General features: G+C 34.3%; 1 protein-coding gene across 4 annotated transcripts in view; it reads left to right on the top strand.

The window, feature by feature from the left end:
- Positions 1–18,742, top strand: part of LOC101898663 (carnitine O-palmitoyltransferase 1, liver isoform) — a 53,206-nt gene that overhangs the window by 5,999 nt on the left and 28,465 nt on the right. Inside the window, exon 1 of one of the 4 annotated variants that reach the window (XM_005183695.4) lies at positions 11,551–11,998. The exons of 2 other annotated variants lie outside the window; for them this stretch is intronic. The gene's annotated coding sequence lies outside the window, so the exon portion shown is untranslated. Of the gene's footprint in view, positions 1–11,550; positions 11,999–18,742 lie in introns of those variants that run through there. One more of the 4 variants, XM_005183693.4, reaches the window with a different exon arrangement.

Below are 18,742 nucleotides of genomic sequence, written 5' to 3'. Positions count from 1 at the left end.
AATGCACACGGGATACGAATTTAGTCCAATCTACTTTGTATTTAAATACCTAAACCTGTTTTATTTTTCGATGTTTATTAATTTTTTTTTTTGAGGTCTCCCGTTCCGACGTAAACAAGTCTTGTGAATTGGTTTAAGGTCGATTTAGATTGATGCATTTATATGGTACAAAAAAAGAGAAGAGATTATTGCAAAACAAGAGATGGGATGCTCTCTCAGAAAAATGACACAACAGTATATCTATGAAATGTTGTGGGAATGCTCCAAATTTTAATTAAACAAGTAAAAAATATGTAATTTCGGCCGGGCCGAATTTTGAATACCCTCCGTCATTTGGAACAAATTTGGAAATTAACAAAAAAAAAAAATAAATAAATAAATTTGATAAAAATTCGGTTAAAATCTTAAAAATACCGAATATAGATCTTCTTAAAAATATAGAATATAGTCTTCACGAAAACGTGGACCTGCATAGGCAACTTTTGCCATAAGCCATTACAATATTAAAATACGAAACTTGAGAAAAATGCTGGTGAATAAAACAGCTAAAATCATCAAAATATCGAATATAATGGAAGAACCGTTATATCGGGGCTATACCAAGACCTGGACCTCCATACACAATTTTTAGTCACAGGCTGTAGTACGTATTAGGAACTTCAAATACGAAATTTCAAACAATTTCGGTGAATATTGCACCTAAAATCGTCAAAATACCGAATATAGGGTACCATACTGATATATGGGGCCTATACGAAGACCGGGATCTGCATAGATAATTTTCTGACATAGACTCTAGTTCCCATTACGAACTTCAAATACGAAATTTGAAACGATTCCGGCGCATAATGTCGCTAAAATCATTAAAATACCGAATAAAGGGAGGTACCCTTGGTTTGGGGGCTATACGAAGACGTGGACCTGCTTAGACAATTTTTCGTCGTAGGTTGTAGAATCCATTATGAACACTAAATATGAAATTTTAAACAACTCCGGTGAATAATGTCGCTAGTATCATCAAAATACCGAATAAAGGGAGGTACCGTTATATCGGGTCTATACGAAGACCTAGGCCTGCATAAATAATTTTCTGTCACAGGCTGTAGTACCTTCTAGAAACTTCAAACACGAAATTTCAAATAATTTTGATGAATATTGTCAATTATATTGACAATTCTCTTCCAGGGGGTAAATTACTCAGAGGGAACTCTTTGTGTAGATTTTCAGGCGATTCCGCTAAAAAATGTGGCTAAAATCATCAAAATACCGAATATCGGGAGGAACCGTTATATGGGGGACATATGCTATAGTGGACCCATATAGACAATTCTCTTCCAGAGGGAAAAGTTCTCACAAGGAACTCCGTTTGTGGATTTTAAGACAATTCCATTGAAAAATGTGGCTAAAATCGTCAAAATACGGAATATCGGGAGGTACCGTTATAGGGAAGATATACGATATCGTGGACCTATACAATTCTTTTTTAGGGGGTAAATTAGTCATGAAGAACTCCTTGTATGGATTTTCAGACAATTTCATTGAAAAAAATTGGCTACAATCATCAAAAAACCGAATGTTGGGGATACTGTTATATGGGGCCTGTACGATATGGTGTCCCTTTATAGACAATTCCCTTTTAGGGGGTAAAGCAGTCAGGAAGATCTCCTTGTGAAGAATTTTGGACAATTCCTTTGAAACATGAGGCTAAAATCATCAAAATACCGAATATCGGGGGTACTTTTTTATGACAGCTACACGATATCATCGACCGATATAGCCCATCTTTAAACTTGAGATGTCTGTAGACAAGAGACAGATCGGTGCATAATTTTTGCTTCCTTAATTGGTCTTGACGCTAGCGTTATTACAACAGACAGACAGACGAATGGATGGACATCGTCTTCGAGTTTTACGCTGATCCTGAATATATATACTTTTTGGGTCTAAAATTATCATTTCGTTGAGTTACAAACAGAATGACGAACTTAATATACCCTTCATACTATGTATGGTATAAGGGTATAAAAAGTAGTGCGCGTTTGACTGGTGTTTGCGCGTGTTTATCATCTGATGCTTAGGTGAATGTACGAGCTTCAGATCTCAAAGAGTGTTTGCTTGAGAGTTCGATTTTTTCTTCACTACTCTGTGGCACAAAAGAGATGGAACGATAATATCAAGCAAACATGAATGCACAGTTGCTCTCATATTTTTATTTTCTTAAATTATCTCTCTCTCTCTCAGACACAGAGCAAGTCACTGCACGAAACACAACACACTCTCATACATCCCAAAGGGGGTATCTTAAATAAAAATGTAGTTTTTTCTTTCATTTGTGTTAATTTATTTTTATAGCTTTATGTTATTTTACAAAAGCTTGGACTTTGGACTCGCTCACACCAAAAAAAAAAAGATGCCGTGTGTCAGCGCCAGCCAACCAGCGTCAATGAGTTGTTGCGTTTTCTTGTTTTGTTTTGCTTTTTTTTATCACCAAAATAACAAAAAGAAGAAGGTCTTCTTGTCTGCTTCGACAATCTCTGGAATATTCAACAATGTATTGCTACATAAGCCAACGAAGAATATGAATAACAACGAGGCAGTCATGCCGTCATTTGGAGATTTAATATTTAAAACGTGGCTCTGTTCGGATTATCAGATTAAAAATGTAAATTTTAAAATATTTTCAGTGCAGTTTATTTTTTAGAAATCTTTTGTTACAGGAGTGCATTTCTTAAAGAGGGAGTTAAATAAAGGACCGCGGACATTTAACAAAAATAATTTCAAGATACAAATTTTCGGGAAATGGGTAAAGAAATGGGAAAAAAAACTTATATGGCTCATATGCTTCTTTAATGGGAGTTAATAAACATAAGCGACCCATTTGGGCGCCATTCAGTTTCACATCGAAATCATACGGTAAAGGTAAGGCCTTCAGTAACATTTTACACATTTCACCAATCTATGGCCTGTATAAATTGCAAATTTCAATGTACAGTAGCTCCAAGCGAAACTCGTACACTTGGCAAACAATTTTCTTTCATGCAATATATGATTAATATCAAATTCACTACCAGAAGAATCCTATTAGTGTATATGGTACTAGAACTAGCCGTATAACAAAAGCGTACTGTGTTTATTTATTTAACAATATAATGGCATGTATTCTAAAACTCACCAAATTTCTATGCAAAAGCTGAAATCGTAAAGCTTACATTTATATGGCAACCCTGATTCGAACTGCGTCCAACTTCACGCGATTGTTAGAAAATGTATTTAGAGAAGTCCTTTAAAGCTAATTTATCACAAATTTCCACGTCTTGTGTATTTACTGATGTAAATATTAAAAAAAAATAATGGGAAGACAACGAGGACAAAGCGCTGTTGAAGTGAGAAATTTTGTAAAAAGTCAAATATCTGAGATTGACAATAGAAGCCGATCTACAGTTCAGTGCATCATAAAACGATTCAAAACAGATGGATCTATTGAAAATAAATCAAAACCGGCAAATAATAGAATATTTACCTTGAGCGATGAGAAGTATATTTTACGGCAGATCAAAAAGGATCCATTTTTGAGTGCACCGAAGCTGGCAAAAATTGCTGAAAAGGATTTGGGAAAAGTATATTGCCCTCAAACAATAAGAAAGAAAGAGAAAGAAGAGCTAGACATAAATCTCTAATTAGCAAACGAAATCAAGAAGTAAGATAGCGATTTGCCAAAGAGCACATATCAAAAGATTTTTCCATTTTGGAAGAATGTGCTGTTTACGGACGAGAGCAAATTCAATCTTTTTGTTTCAGATGGCAGATCTTATGTGTGGAGAAAGGCAAATGAAGCGCTCCTTGCCAAAAAATATGAAGCCTGCTGTGAAGCACGGTGGTGGGTCAGTAATGGTGTGGGGTTAATTTTCAGCCTCTGGATCTGGTGTATTGCATTTTATTGAGGGTATTATGGATCAGACTATGTACCTTCATATTTTGAAAGAAAGTTTGCCACTCTGTAAGGAAAAGCTCGACCTTGGCGAACATTATTATTTTTATCAAGACAATGATCCGAAACACAAGGTTTATAAAGTGCGGTCATGGCTGCTATATAATTGTCCCCACATCATGGATGGAACATACATCCGTGAGCTTTAGAAATATTCCAAGATTCTTCAGCTTTAAATCTGGTTACTTTAGAATGAATAACAAGTTTAAAAAGTATCAGTCGGTTTTTCCGACAGATGTATACCCTCAGCCAATGTTCGATTATTTAAATATATTTTGCCTTCTGTTATGATTATTCAAATTGTTGACCCTCTATGGAGTAGGTTCCGAAGGAATGTGCCAATATTGTCCATTTAGTATCGGACCTTAATAAATATGATATCAATATTGAGTGGTGCCAGGTTTGGACTATATCGACTACTTCCTTCAATTTATATGAGATATGTGATAATTTTTCGAAAATATTAAAAAGGTGTGGACCGATGTTTCCCATCTTCGTAGCAGATCTTGTGTTAATAGAAATAATGGGATGTGTGAAATATTAAGAGAACTGGATGTTTATTTCGGATTTTGTTTTTTTTTTATTTTTTGGTTATTCGAAACATTGACCCTTTGTGGGGGAGGTACCAGAAGGAATGGTTCGTTCTCTACAATATTTATAACAGATCTTGTGATGATGAAAATATTGAGTTGTACCAAGTCTAAATGGAATCGGATGTTAATATCGCAATTTATGAGCTGCATGAATATTCGAAATGTTGACTCCGCTGTATTCCATCTTCACACCAGACCTTGTATTAATAAAAATATGTGATGTGCGTCATTTTAAGAGAACCAGATTCTTATTACGGATTTAATAATCGTTTCGTTCATTTGAAATTTTGATCCTATGTGGGGGAGGTACCGGAAGGAATGGTCTGATCTCTATCATATTTTTATTAGATCTTGTTTTGATGAAATTATTGAGATGTGCCAAGTATGAAGGGAATCGGATGTTAATTTTGTATTTTATGAGGTTTATTTAAAGTTTTGACCCTTTTGGGGGAGGTACCAGAAGAAGTGAACCGATATATCCTATCTTCACACCAGTCCTTGGTTTAATAAAAATATTGTTGTGTGTAAACTGAAGACAATCGGACACTTAAATCAAATTTCATAAGAGTTATAATTATTAAAAATGTTGACCCATTGTGGTGGAGGAACTTGATGGAGTCGACCGATTTTGTCCATTTTCGCACCTGACCTAAAACTGATGAAACTATTAGGATTTGTAAAGTTAGAGCAAAATCGGATTATCCTTTCTCTTTTTGTGCAGAAAATTATTTTCTTTAAAAATGTTGACATTTTGTATGGGAGGTACCTGAAGGAGAGCAACGATATTGCCCATCTCTGAACTCTATTTAAGTTTGAAAATAATATAACCTGAAACGGATTTTGTCCAAAGAGACCTAGGGTCTAAACCATTATATCGATGAGGCACATTTTTGCCGTATCAAATGATATATACCCTCTCTAGCCATATGGCTGAGGGTATAATGAAACTTTTTCCATTGATTTTTGGGACCTGTTCCAATATATATTCCAGTTTATTGACGCAAAACGTTCGGAGGAGTCTCAGACCCACACTGCGCTACCTATGGAATTTGAACATGTTCCAAATGGTTATTTCAATCATTTCCCCTTTTTGCCATCCCCATTTACGCCGTTCGTTTTCCCACACAACAACAAATAATGAAATCTATCTATTAAATACAATAAATTCAAATGTCCCTTGTCCAACCTGTTCTTATCAGCCCAGACATCACACTTTTTGTTTCTATTCAATTATATAAATTTTGCAAATTTATTATTTTTTTCGGAATTCGTATAATCAGGACGTCTTTGCGCGTCATAACATTAATTATTAATCAACGATGGTGGTCGGCAGGCTTATCATAACCAGAAATTTGAGTTAAAATAAAAAGGCAGCAAAAGTACATTCACATGTCGTGATAAAATGTTTTTGACATCTTTTCTTGTGGTTTTTCCCCCCCTTCGTTTTGGGTGTCGACCTATTGATTTTGAATACAACAATCAGAGGTGATTGCAATTATCTGAAATTACGTGTTTACGAAAGGAAAGGTTTGAGAAATAATCTGTCATTTGCCAATACTTAGTCATTAAACGGAAGAAGGGAAATTATTGGCATTTCAAATAAAAATATATAAGAAAAAAATCCATTTGGTGGATCTCGGCTCGGATATATATTTTTATACCCTTGATTGATATTTGATACTTTGATCTGTTTGGATGGCTAGTGCGCACGATAACTCTCAAAGGGAGTATCCGATTTGATCCAAACTTGATACATCGTAATATTATTGTCAAACTTAGATCGAGTTGGGAGATGGGAAATATCGGCACACTCCTTCTGGTACCTCCCCCACAAAATGTCAACATTTTCAAAGAAAATAATTTACTGCACAGAAAGAGAAAGAATAATCCGATTTTGCTCAAACTTTGCATATCCTAATATCTGCATCAGTGCTAGGTCAGGTGCGAAAATGGACAATATCGGTCCACTCCAGCAAGTACTTCTCCCACAAAGGGTCAATATTTTGAATAATTATAACTCCTATAAAATGTGATGTAAGTGTCCGATTGTCTTCAAATTACACACATCACAATATTTTTACTAAGCCAAGCTCTGATGTGAACATGGAATATATAGGTCCACTCCTTCAGGCACCTCCCCCACAAAGGGTCAACATTTTGAATATCCATGAAGCTCATAAAATGCGAAACTAACACCCGGCTCCTTTCAGACTTGGCACATCTCAATATTGCCATCAACACAAGATCTGCTATAAAGAAAGTAGAGATCGGACCATTTCTTCTGATACCTCCCCCGCGAAGGCTCAGAGTTTTAAATAACCAAAACGATCATAAAATCCGAAATAAGAATCCGGTTCTCTTCATATTTCACACATCCCATTATTTCTACTAACACAAAATCTGCTGCAAAGATGAAGTGAATCGGTCCACTCCATCTGGTACTTTCCCCACAAAGGGTCAAAAATTTAAATATCCATGAAGCTCATAGGACACGAAGTTAACATTCGATTTCATTCAGACTTTGCTCATCTCAATATTTCTATCAGCACAAGATCTGTAATATAAATGGTAAAGATCGGACCATTTCTTCTGGTACCTCCCCCACAAAGGGTCAAAGTTTTGAATAACCAAAACAATCATAAAATCCGAAATAAGCACCCAATTCTTTTTAAATTTCACACATCCAAATATTTTGTGAATGTGAAATTTATGACTTCTCATAAAATTGAATATAAATGTTCGATTTTCATGAAATTTTGGCCATACCAAGTATAAGTACGAAAATGGAATACTTTGGCCAGACTATATATGGTACCTCACGCACATTCCAAAACATTTTCTCAAAATTATCACATATCTCATATAAAGTGATGGAAGTGGTCGATTTAGTCCAAATCTGGCACGTCGCAATATTTATATCATATTTATTTAGCTCCGATACGAAATGGGCAATATTGGCCCAGGCCTTCGAAACATACTCCATAGAGAGTCACCTATTAGAATAATCATAACAGAAGTCAAAATATATTTAAGTAATCGAACATTGGTTGTGGGTATATATCTGGTGGCGATCAATTAAATTAATACACAAAACAATTAAAGAGGATCACAAAAAGAATTTCAGATTTTCTAATTTTGAAATTTTTTAAAATTTTCCATTGCCCGAAAATGTTTCATAGAAAAGGCAGCTATTTATTTTCATTTTTTAAAATATACCTATACATACATGCATATGGGCGTGAGTATAAGTGTGGAGGCCAATACGGTGGGTGTGTTTTTGTTTTTTTCCATTGAGGATGAAGAAACTTGTTGTTGTTGTTGTTGCGTGACAATCAACAGGTTTGAGATTTGCCCTTAAATTCCAAAAAATGCTCCCATATCTTCTTAGATACATACATACAAATGCACATGGATGTTCAAATGTGTGTGTGTATGTGACTCTTGTAGCAAAACAAATCTTGTAGCCACATAACAAAGTTGTTTTGGACCCATTATTGTAACTTGTCCATGCAAGTAACTTGGCTTGTTGTTTTCCTCTTCTTTTGGTGGGTTTTTTTGTTTTCTTTTACTATAAACACCTTCAATCAGGTTGACCAAGTCATATGGTAGATGAATAGGCAGGTATGGGAAATCATGTTATGCATTTTGAAAACAATGGCAACTGGAGTTTTCCAAAAACACACACAAACAACATTACAAAATCACGTAGGCCGCATTCAACTTCATAGCTACACATAATTTCTTCTAGACGAATTTTGTGGTGATTAATAATGACATACGGAGAAAGAGAGAGAGAGACGTATGGGAGACAGACCCCCCCAAACAACATAATGTGGTGCACCGTTATTTTTTTTTTGTTGTGTTTCCACGAGAGGGAGAGAGCTGTTCTCATTCATTCAACTGCCTGCCACAAATAAGTCCTTATCGCAACATTTCTCAATCGAAGATAAGCATAAAAAAATAATACCCACAAATGGGTGGAAAAACAAATTGCTGTAGTTTTCTGTTGCTGTCTTCAAAACCGGCCTCCCAAATATGGAGTAGCTCAATTGACCCCTTTTGAAATTGTTCAAACTTGTCGTAGTTGTGCATTTTGTGGGCCAAATAAAAACACAATATCACTCTTCGATGTCTCTTTACAAGAAAATGCAATTCTATTCACTCTCAGCTCTCGCAACTATTGCAACAATGCATAGTTCTCTTTTTGAAGATTATATTCTTCTCAAAATGAAATGAATTGTAGTTTTGGCCCCCAAACAAGAAAAAACGACAAAAACAAATGCATACTTGTTTTTTAATGGACAGTGGTAACAATTTGGAAACGATCGAATTTTTTGGAGAGACAAAAAATTAATAAAATTTTTTTAAATATAAGGAAGCTTTTCACTGATTTGAAAAAATGTTAATTAATTTTTTCGGATTATCTCAATAATTATGAATCAGTTATATTTTAAAATCATAATCCACATTATTCATACCATATCATTATCCATTTAATCCAGTTTCTCCAAATCATGCTAGATTATTATCCAGGTTATCCAAATTATGCTCAATCATTATCCAGGTTATTTGAATTGTGCCAAATTATTATTTACGTTATTCAAATTATGATTTATCATTATCCGCGTTTTTCGAATGTGTCAAAATTATTATCCACAATGTTGAAAATTTATTAAATGATTATCTGAATGTTTCAAAATCATTATCCACGTTATCCACATATTTTAAAATCCTTATCCACGTTATCCAAATGCAATAAAATCATTATCCACGTTATCTAAATGTTTAAAAACATTACCCACTTTATCCGAATATTTCAAAATCATTGTTCACGTTATCCAAACATTTAAAAATCCACGTTTTTCAAATATTTCAAAATCATTGTCACGTTAACCAAATATTTAAAATTTATTATCCACGTTATCCAAATATTTCAAAACCATTATCCACGTTATCCGAATATTTCAAAACCATTGTTCACGTTATCCAAATATTTAAAAATTATTATCCAAACATTTCAAAACCATTATCCACGTCATTAGAGTGTTTCAAAATCATTATCCTCGTTATCCGAATGCTATAAAATCATTATCCACGTTATCCAAATATTTCAAAATCATTATCTACGTTATCCGAATGTGTCAAAATCTTTATCCACGTTATCCGAATGTGTTAAAATCATTATCCACGTTATCCGAATGTTTCAAAATCCTTATCCACGTTATCCAAATATTAAAAAATCATTATCCACGTTATTCAAACATTTCAAAATCATTATCCACGTCATTAGAGTGTTTCAAAATCATTATCCTTGTTATCCGAATGTTTCAAAATAGTTATCCATATTTTAGAAAATTTATTAAACCATTATCCACGATATCCGAATGTTTCAAAATCATTATCCACGTTATCCAAATGTTTCAAAATCACTATTTACGTTATCCGAATGTTTCAAAATCATTTTCCACGCTTCCAAATGTTTAAAAATCATTATCCACGTTATCCGTATGTTTAATCCACGTTATCCAATTGGTTCAAAATCCTTATCCACGTTATCCAAACGTTTCAAAATCATTATCCACGTTATACGAATGTTTCGAAATAATTGTTCACGTTATCCAAATATTTTAAAATTATTATTCATGTGATCCGAATGCAATCAAATCATTATCCACGTTGTCCGAATGTTTTTAATACATGACCCACGTTATCCGAATGTTTCAAAATCCTTATCCACGTTATTAAAAAATTTAAAAATTATTATCCACGTTATCCAAATATTTAAAAATCATTATCCACGTCATTGGAGTGTTTCAAACTCACTATCCATGTTATCCAAATGTTTCAAAATATTTATCCGCATTGTAGAAAATTTATTAAACCATTATCCACGCTATCCGAATGTTTCAAAATCATTATCCACGTTATCCTAATATTTTGAAGTCATTATCCACGCTATCCGAATATTTCAAAATCCTTATACACGTTATCTGAATATTTTAAAATCCTTATACACGTTATCGAAATATTTCAGAATCCTTGTCCACGTTATCCAAATATTTCAAAATCATTATCCACGTTATCCGAATGTTTCAAAACCCTTATCCAAGTTATCCGAAGTTTTCAAAATAGTTATCCACGTTATCCAAATATTTCAAAATCATTATCCACGTCATCCGAGTGTTGTAAAATCATTGTCCACATTATGGAAAAAGTTATTAAATCACTATCACTAAGTTATCCGAATGTTTCAAAACCATTATCCGTTACTCAAATGTTATAAAATTATTATCCGCTTTATCCGAATTTTGCAAACTCCAATTTTTGCAATTCCAAATAATTTAAAATAGTTGCCCAAAGTATTAAAACCACCTTACAAAGAACTTCCAACCTTGTCCTCGTTTTTACCTTTGTCTTCATATTTTTTTTTTAATATTCAGAAACTATTTTCAAAAAATGTTTGGGAATTTGGCATGATTTTTAGTGGTACAAAGAAATCTTGACAAAAATTTGTTTTGGACCAATACCTTAAAATCTTGGACCCTTAAGTCGAGTTTTTATTCCAAAGTACTATGGAGATTTTTCCCATGACTTTACAACACGACTTTACAAACAATTAAGCATTTTTTTTTTTAATTTGGTAACAAATGTCTATACAAAGAAGCTTTAGTGTAGATCCATAACCCCCATTTTGGACAAAATCAATATATTTTCCATTAAACCACATTTTTTCCTCTTATATTTAATTATTAATTCGATTTCCCTCTCCAAAAAAATGATTACTTTGACCCACTGTGCCACCTGCAATGTTGAGAGGGAGCGCACAATATAAATGTGACGACAGCAAAACCAGCTGGCTGGTGGGTTCGCTGTCTGTCCGTTGCTGCTGCCTTCCTGCCGCTGTCGCTGCCACTTTACTTTTTTGTTTTTCACTACGAAAAAAAAAAATAAAATTGAATGAGTTGAGACTTTTGTAGACCTCCACATCTGATATTTGAATCAGTTGGCATTCGAGAGGCGCTCGTCGTGGATCATCAAAAACGGTGTTTAGCAACGGAAAACGAAGACGAAATAAAAAGACTTGGGGAAAAACCGGAAAGCATTCAAAGAAAACCAAACAAATTCATTGAATTCGTATTTGTTGTTTTGTTTTTGTATTTTTATTCCATCACTTCCACCTTTAATACATTACCTCTGTGAACGTTAATTTGTGCGCGGTGTAAAAGAAACTGAAGGAAAAAAAGTAAAAGTGATTAAAAAACCAACGACGAAAAAATCGTTAATTTTGAAGAGGAGAACCGAAAAAATATAAAAAAAAAACAGATTGAAAAGGAAAAATCAAAAAATAAAAAAATAGTTATTTGTGAAAACATTGCTGCATCTAAAAATATAAAAAATTGAAATTTTCTAAATATAGGTAGGTAGCGTGTGTGTGTGTGTGTGTGGAAATGTTTTTTTTTATTAATATATTTTTCAAATATTAACCTTTTTTAGTTTACTTAGTAAATATTTTTGAGCAACTAACAGGTTTCAAAGTCCATTTAACCGTTTACACTGCATCGCCGTAAATAAATTCAGAAAATACTTGCATAAGTCTCGTGGTAGCATGCAAGGGGCCTGTGGTTTGCCAGCAATTAATGTTTTGTTTTCAATATTTCAAATAACAATTTTGAAGTGTGGGATTCCCTAGCAATTATTGTAATTTTTAGGAAGTTTGCAAATTCAAAGACCAATTTCTGGGGTACTAAAAACCACAGGGGGTAAAAAGATGGAACGGCTTAACTCAAGTTAAGTAAAAACTCTTCAATATTTTTAAAAATTTTTTTCCCGTGGTATTTATTTTTACCCTGATCCCGGGAAATAATTTTTTTCTTGGGGGACGGCCCGAGACCCCAGATTTTGACCCGAAATTCTGGGTTCTTGGAAATATATTGATGTGTCAAGTCTGAATGTATCGAATGTTAATTTTTTGCGATTTATCTGCTTCATGGATATTCCAAATTTTCACTGCTTGTGGGAGAGGTACCAGAAGCAGTACGCCGATATATTCCATTTTCACAGCAGATCTTGTGTTAATGGAAATAATGGGATGTGTCAAATATGAAGACTACCGGATGCTTATTTCGGATTTTATGATCGTTTTAGTTTTTCGAAACTTTGACTCTTTGTGGGAGAGGTACCAGAAGGAATGTTCCGATATATACCTTCTTTATAACAAATCTTGTGATGATAGAAATATTGCTATGTGCCAAGTCTGAATGGAATCGGATGTTAATTTCGCATTTTATGAGCTTCATGGATATTCAAAATTTTGACCCTTTGTGGGGAAGGTACCAGAAGGAGTGGACCAATATAGTCCATCTTCGCAGCAGATCTTGTGTTAGTACAAATAATGGGGTGTGTGAAATATTACGAGAACTGGATGCTTATTTCGGATTTTATGTTCGTTTTAGTTTTTCGAAACTTTGACCCTTTGTGGGGGAGGTACCAGAAGGAATGGTCCGATCTCTACCATCTTTATAACAGATCTTGTGTTGATGAAAATATTGATATGTGCCAAGTCTGAATGGAATCGAATGTTCATTTCGCGTCTTATGAGCTTCATAGATCATATTTCCCCTATATAACGATACCTCCCTAAATTTTCGGTACTTTGATGATTTAAGCTACATTTTTCAACGGAATTGTCTGAAAATTCACACAAGGAGTTTGTTTTGATTACCCCTGGAAGAGAATTGCCCATATTAGTCCATGATATCGAATATCTCCCCTATAACGGTACCTCCCGATGTTCGGTATTTTGATGATTGAAGCCAAAATTTTCATTGGAATTGTCTAAAAATCAATACTAGAAGTTCTTTCCAAGCACTTTAGTCCCTGGAAGAGAAATGACTATATAGTTCCACGATATCGTATAGCCCATATACAACGGTACTTCCCGATATTCGATATTTTGTTGATTTAAGGGACATTTTTTACGGGAATTGTTTCACACTTCGTATTTACAGTTCGTAATGGAAACTAAAGTCTATGACAGAAAATTATCTATGCTTGTCCAGGTCTGCGTATAGGCCCCATATATCAGTACCTCCCTATATTCCGTATTTTGACGATTTTAGGTATAATATTCGACGGAATTGTTTGAAATTTCTTGTTTGAAGTTCCTAATAAGTACAACTACAGCCTGTGACAGAAAATTATCTATGCTGGTCCAGGTCTTCGTATAGGCCTCATATATCATTACCTCCCTATATTCCGTATTTTGACAACAGCCTGTGACAGAAAATTATGTATGTAGGTCCAGGTCTTCGTATAGCCCCGATATAACCTCCCTATATTCGGCATTTTTATTATTTTAAGATCTACATTATTCCGGATTATGCCAGAATTGTTTCAAATTTCGTACTTGAAGATCTTAATGGGTGCTACAGCCTTAAAGTGATAGGGTGTATTAAATGTTCGTTCCGGCCCGGCTATTCCGGAATATGCCGGAATTGTTTCAAATTTCGTATTTGAAGATCTTACTGGGTACTATAGCCTATGACAAAAAATTACTTATGCAGGTCTGCGTCTTCGTATAGTCATCGTATAAAGCTCATCATTTTAACTGTATTTGTTGGAATTTGTTGAAATTTTTCAAATTCGTTAAAAAGTAGTAGAAGGTATGAAGAGTTTAGCCCGGCCGAACTTATCTGATTTTTTTACTTGTTTTTCTGTAATTTTTTTTAATAACCCCTCTATAAAAATTCTTTTAAAGGGTATTTATACAAGACCTTTCAAAGCACTTGCATCCGGACTTATCACCTCTGTATTCAACCTTTAAAATGCCTCCTACCCTCAGAAAACCTTTGAAATATCTTCTCTCTGCAGATAATTTTAAAAATATACTTTATTTTGGAAGATAAAACATCTTGTACATATGAGCGCCGTCTTTGACCCATAACAATTTTTTGGTGTGCCCTATATTTTCTGTAGAGAAAGGCGACTATACAAGGACACCACCATCTATTTTTAATAACTCGGAATAGATTCCAACAGGTTCGCTTAATACACATAAACATTTATAGATCCTTGCCCTCCCCCCCTCTCCAAAATATGATTTCCTCCTAAAAACCATTTGCAGTATCATCGACATAACCTTGAGTAAATACAGCAGTAGATTGGTAGTCAGTCAGTCCGTAGTAGCAGTAGTTATCACCCATTTTAATCTTCAGGAAAATATCTTCAACATTCCAACTATTTTTTCCAACTAAGTTGTGGTGTTTATTGCGATTTTATTTTGCCCGCTACTTTTTTGTTTTTATTTTTTGCTGTTTATATATAAAAAAGAGAGGGAGAGAGGTATTCTCACTGCAAACGTCGTCGTAGCTGATAAATTTAACAGAGAAATGAAAAAGTCAAATAAATTTGAAGAGCGCCAAAGCGCGCTCGTCTACTGGCATGTCTAAATACTTGAATGTCATAGACAAGTCTACAATAACAAAATACTAAAAAGAAATAAAAACAACCTCTCACACACGGCAATATTTTCAGTTTTTGTTTGTTTTTTTTTTTTCAAGTTGGCGGGTTCAAAGTCCGACTTTTGTGTTGTGCAAAAATTGTGGGTTGTTGTATATATATGTATATACATATTTCAATATTTATGGCAAATTGGTTCAGTTATGTAGTTTTTTTTTTGCACATTAGAATTTCAAATGGCATCGAAGAACTTGGTCACATGCGGGGGGTGTATACATGAATACATATTAATTAATATACATATTATGTAGTATGTATTATACAGGCATGTGTATTTTGTAGATATTTGCATGTGTTTCTGTTTTTTTTTTTTTGGAAGGGGGTCCGATTTTTCTGATAATTTCGGAAGTAAAGTGAGTGTATTTGGCTTGTGGAGGGTCCACAAGTTAATCACACCGATAACATTATCTCTAGACACCCCAAGGCCTGGTCTGGTTTTTTTACGTTCTTCTTGATAAGTTTCTATATGTTTTTGCTCTGCTTTGCTACTTGGCATTTGCGTGTCGTCGTGTTTGCAAAAAGAGGCAAACAACTTATTCACTTCGTTGTGTGTGCGTCCAATGTAGGTCAGAGCATTTTTTCATTCTTGTCGAAAAATGACCGTTTTATTTTTATCTAGTTTCTATTGCAGATATTTGCCAAAACAATTTTAATGTTGTGTTGTTTTTTTTTTTAAATTTATTTGCCGGTAGAAAGTTCATTGAGTTTAGAAGATCTACACGTTTTGAAAGACAAAGAAAATTTTGGTTTTTTGTGCGAAAAAAGGCAAATATTTTTTTATATTTGAAATATTTCTAAGTAAAAATCCAGTAATGGGTCCTCTAGAGTAGTATAATCTAGTTCGCTGAGGGAATTGAAATTCCTTGTTGCTTTTCTTTGGCAGTTGGAGATTCTATATAATGAGAGCGATTAATGGAAATGTGGATTAAATCTTCAACATACCAAGAATGAGGCGTTATATAGGGGCTTTCCCAAATCGTAATGTACCTGCAGAAAAGTTGAAAACTCACAAAAAATATATACCTATAACTCATATAAAGCGAAGAGAACACCCGATATTCTACTCTCCCTTCATTATTCCCTCAGCCATATGGCTACAGAGGGTATATATCATTTGATAACGGTTTTAGGTCTCCTAGGTCTCTTTGAACCAAATCCGTTTCAGAAGTCGTTCTAGCGATATCCGTCCGTCTGTCTGGCTGGCTGATGCGCACGATAACTCTCGAAGGGAGTATCCGATTTGGTCCAAATTTGGTACATCGTAATATTTTTGTCAAACTTAGATCGAGCTCGGAGATGGGCAATATCGGTCCACAACTTCTGGTACCTTCCCACAAAATATCAACATTTTCAAAGAAAATTTACAACACACAAAGAGAAAGGATAATCCGATTTTGCTCCAACTTTGCATATCCTAATATTTGCGTCAGTGCTAGGTCTGGTGCGAAAATGGACAATATCGGTCCATTCTTTCTGGTACCTCCCCCACAAAGGGTCAAAATTTTAAATAATTACAACTCTCATAAAATGTGATGTAATAGTCCGATTGTCTTCAAATTTCACAAATCCCAATATTTATATTAACCCAAGGTCTGGTGTTAACATGGAATATATCGATCAACTACTTCTGGTACCTCCCCCACAAGTGGTCGAAATTTTCAAAAAATATATATTTTTTTGCACAGAAAAATAAAGGGTAATCCGATTTTGCTCCAACTTTGCAAACCCTTATATATGCGTCAATTCTAGGTCTGGTGTGAAAATTGACAATATCGGTCCGCTCCTTCTGGTACCTCCCCACAAATGCTCCAAATTTTGAATATCCATGAAGCTCATAAAAAGCGAAATCAACATCCGATTCCATTCCAGACATGGAGTATCTCAATTTTTCTATCAATACAAGATCTGTTATAAAGATGGTTGATATCGGACCATTTCTTTTGCTACCTGCTCCACATAAGGTTCAAGATTTTGAAAAAATCTTCAAATTTCGCACATACAAAAAAATGACCGATACTTTTTCACTTGTTTTGAATATCTATAAATAGGGGAAATTAAGGTGAGAAAACATAAAAGGCTTTTTTGACTGGCTTAAGCCACAGGCTGGCTTCTTCGGAAAAGAACAATGGAGCACAGGTCCAAAATCGAACTAAGTCAATCGAAAACTCCTTTGTTCCTCTACGAAGAAGCCAGCGAATGACTTGAGCCGGCCAAAAACAGGTTTTATGTATTGTCATCTTTAGTCCCTAATTTTTTTTTGAATCTACGCACAATGCAATATTTCTACCCAAATTGGACAAAGTGGCGGAAAAATAAACCGTAATGGTGAAGAGATCCGTTTACAAATTCCGGGCCGATAATCGAACTTTTTTTCAATTAATCTTTATGGAAACCTCTTTTTAAAATGTCTATCCGGACAAAATCCCTAATCTTATAATAATATTTTCACAAGATCTTCAAGTTTTCGTGTAGCCACCCCCCATATGACGGTACCTCCCAATATTCCGTATTTTAATTTTTTTAGCCACAATATTGTCTAGAATTGTTTCAAATTTCGTATTGTATAGTCTTGATGGGTACTACAACCTATGACTAAAAATTATTTATGCAGGTCCACATCTTCGTATAGCCCCTATATAACGGTATCTTACAATATTCAGCATTTTTATGGTATTTGAGACTTTATAGACTACACAATACTAAAGTCTGAGACAGAAAATTATCTATGCAGGTCCATGTCTTCGTATAGCGATACCTCCCGATATTCGGAGTTTTGATGATTTTTGCCACATTTTCCCATGGTTTTGTGAATAAATTGGTTTTTGTAGTTCGTAATGGGTTCTAGCTCCGTTGGCAGAAGATTGAATATTTAGATCCTCGTTTTCCTAAAGCCACCCACCGATATTCGGTATTTTGATAATTCTAATCACTGTGTTTAAGAAGATTGGGTAGATGGCAATCCTTGAAGTATAAAATTGTCTATAGAGGTTCCCGTTTTGGTACGGTCCCCATACAACCCATTTTATGGGTGTTTGAAACACGTTTGAATTCAGATACTTTAAAAATGTTTTCTTTACCCAAAAATTGGAGGGTATTAAAAGTTCAGCCCGGCCGTACTCAATGTTTTTTTGTACTTGTTTTAATATTTCTCAAAAAAAATCGGTATTTTAAGAAATTCCGTCTATTTAAATTGAAATCTCTTCACATATTTTATCATATCTTCAAAAATATTTATTTAATAGAACAGTGTTGGCATGTTTGTTCGGGATACCATAGTATTTTGATGTTGCAAAATGGTCAGGCTTAATCCCATTATTTTTGTTTTTATAAAAACAACGTTTGTTTATTAGTGGAGAGCGATGGTAATGTTTGCCAGGGGGTAAGGCAGGGAATACCCATATTTCATAAGCCATAAGAATTTTAGTTTAATTTAATTCTATGGTTCCTCTTCCATTGAGCTTATGATCTCGTCACTTGGGTAGAAAGAGTTTTTTGTCATAGGTGTTATTTTAAAAAAGCTCTTGGGGAGAATATCCCAGACAAAAACAAGGGAACTAATGAGGATTGGTGTTTTTTTTTTTTTCGAAAACTAGGTATTCCCTGCCTTACCCACTGGTAAACATTACCATAAATCTACACTAAC

This window comes from Musca domestica, unplaced genomic scaffold (genome assembly GCF_030504385.1).
Source record: "Musca domestica strain aabys unplaced genomic scaffold, Musca_domestica.polishedcontigs.V.1.1 8, whole genome shotgun sequence".
Taxonomy (NCBI): domain Eukaryota; kingdom Metazoa; phylum Arthropoda; class Insecta; order Diptera; family Muscidae; genus Musca; species Musca domestica.
Note: the sequence above shows the minus strand (reverse complement) of the source record. Positions and strands in the feature narration are given on the sequence as shown.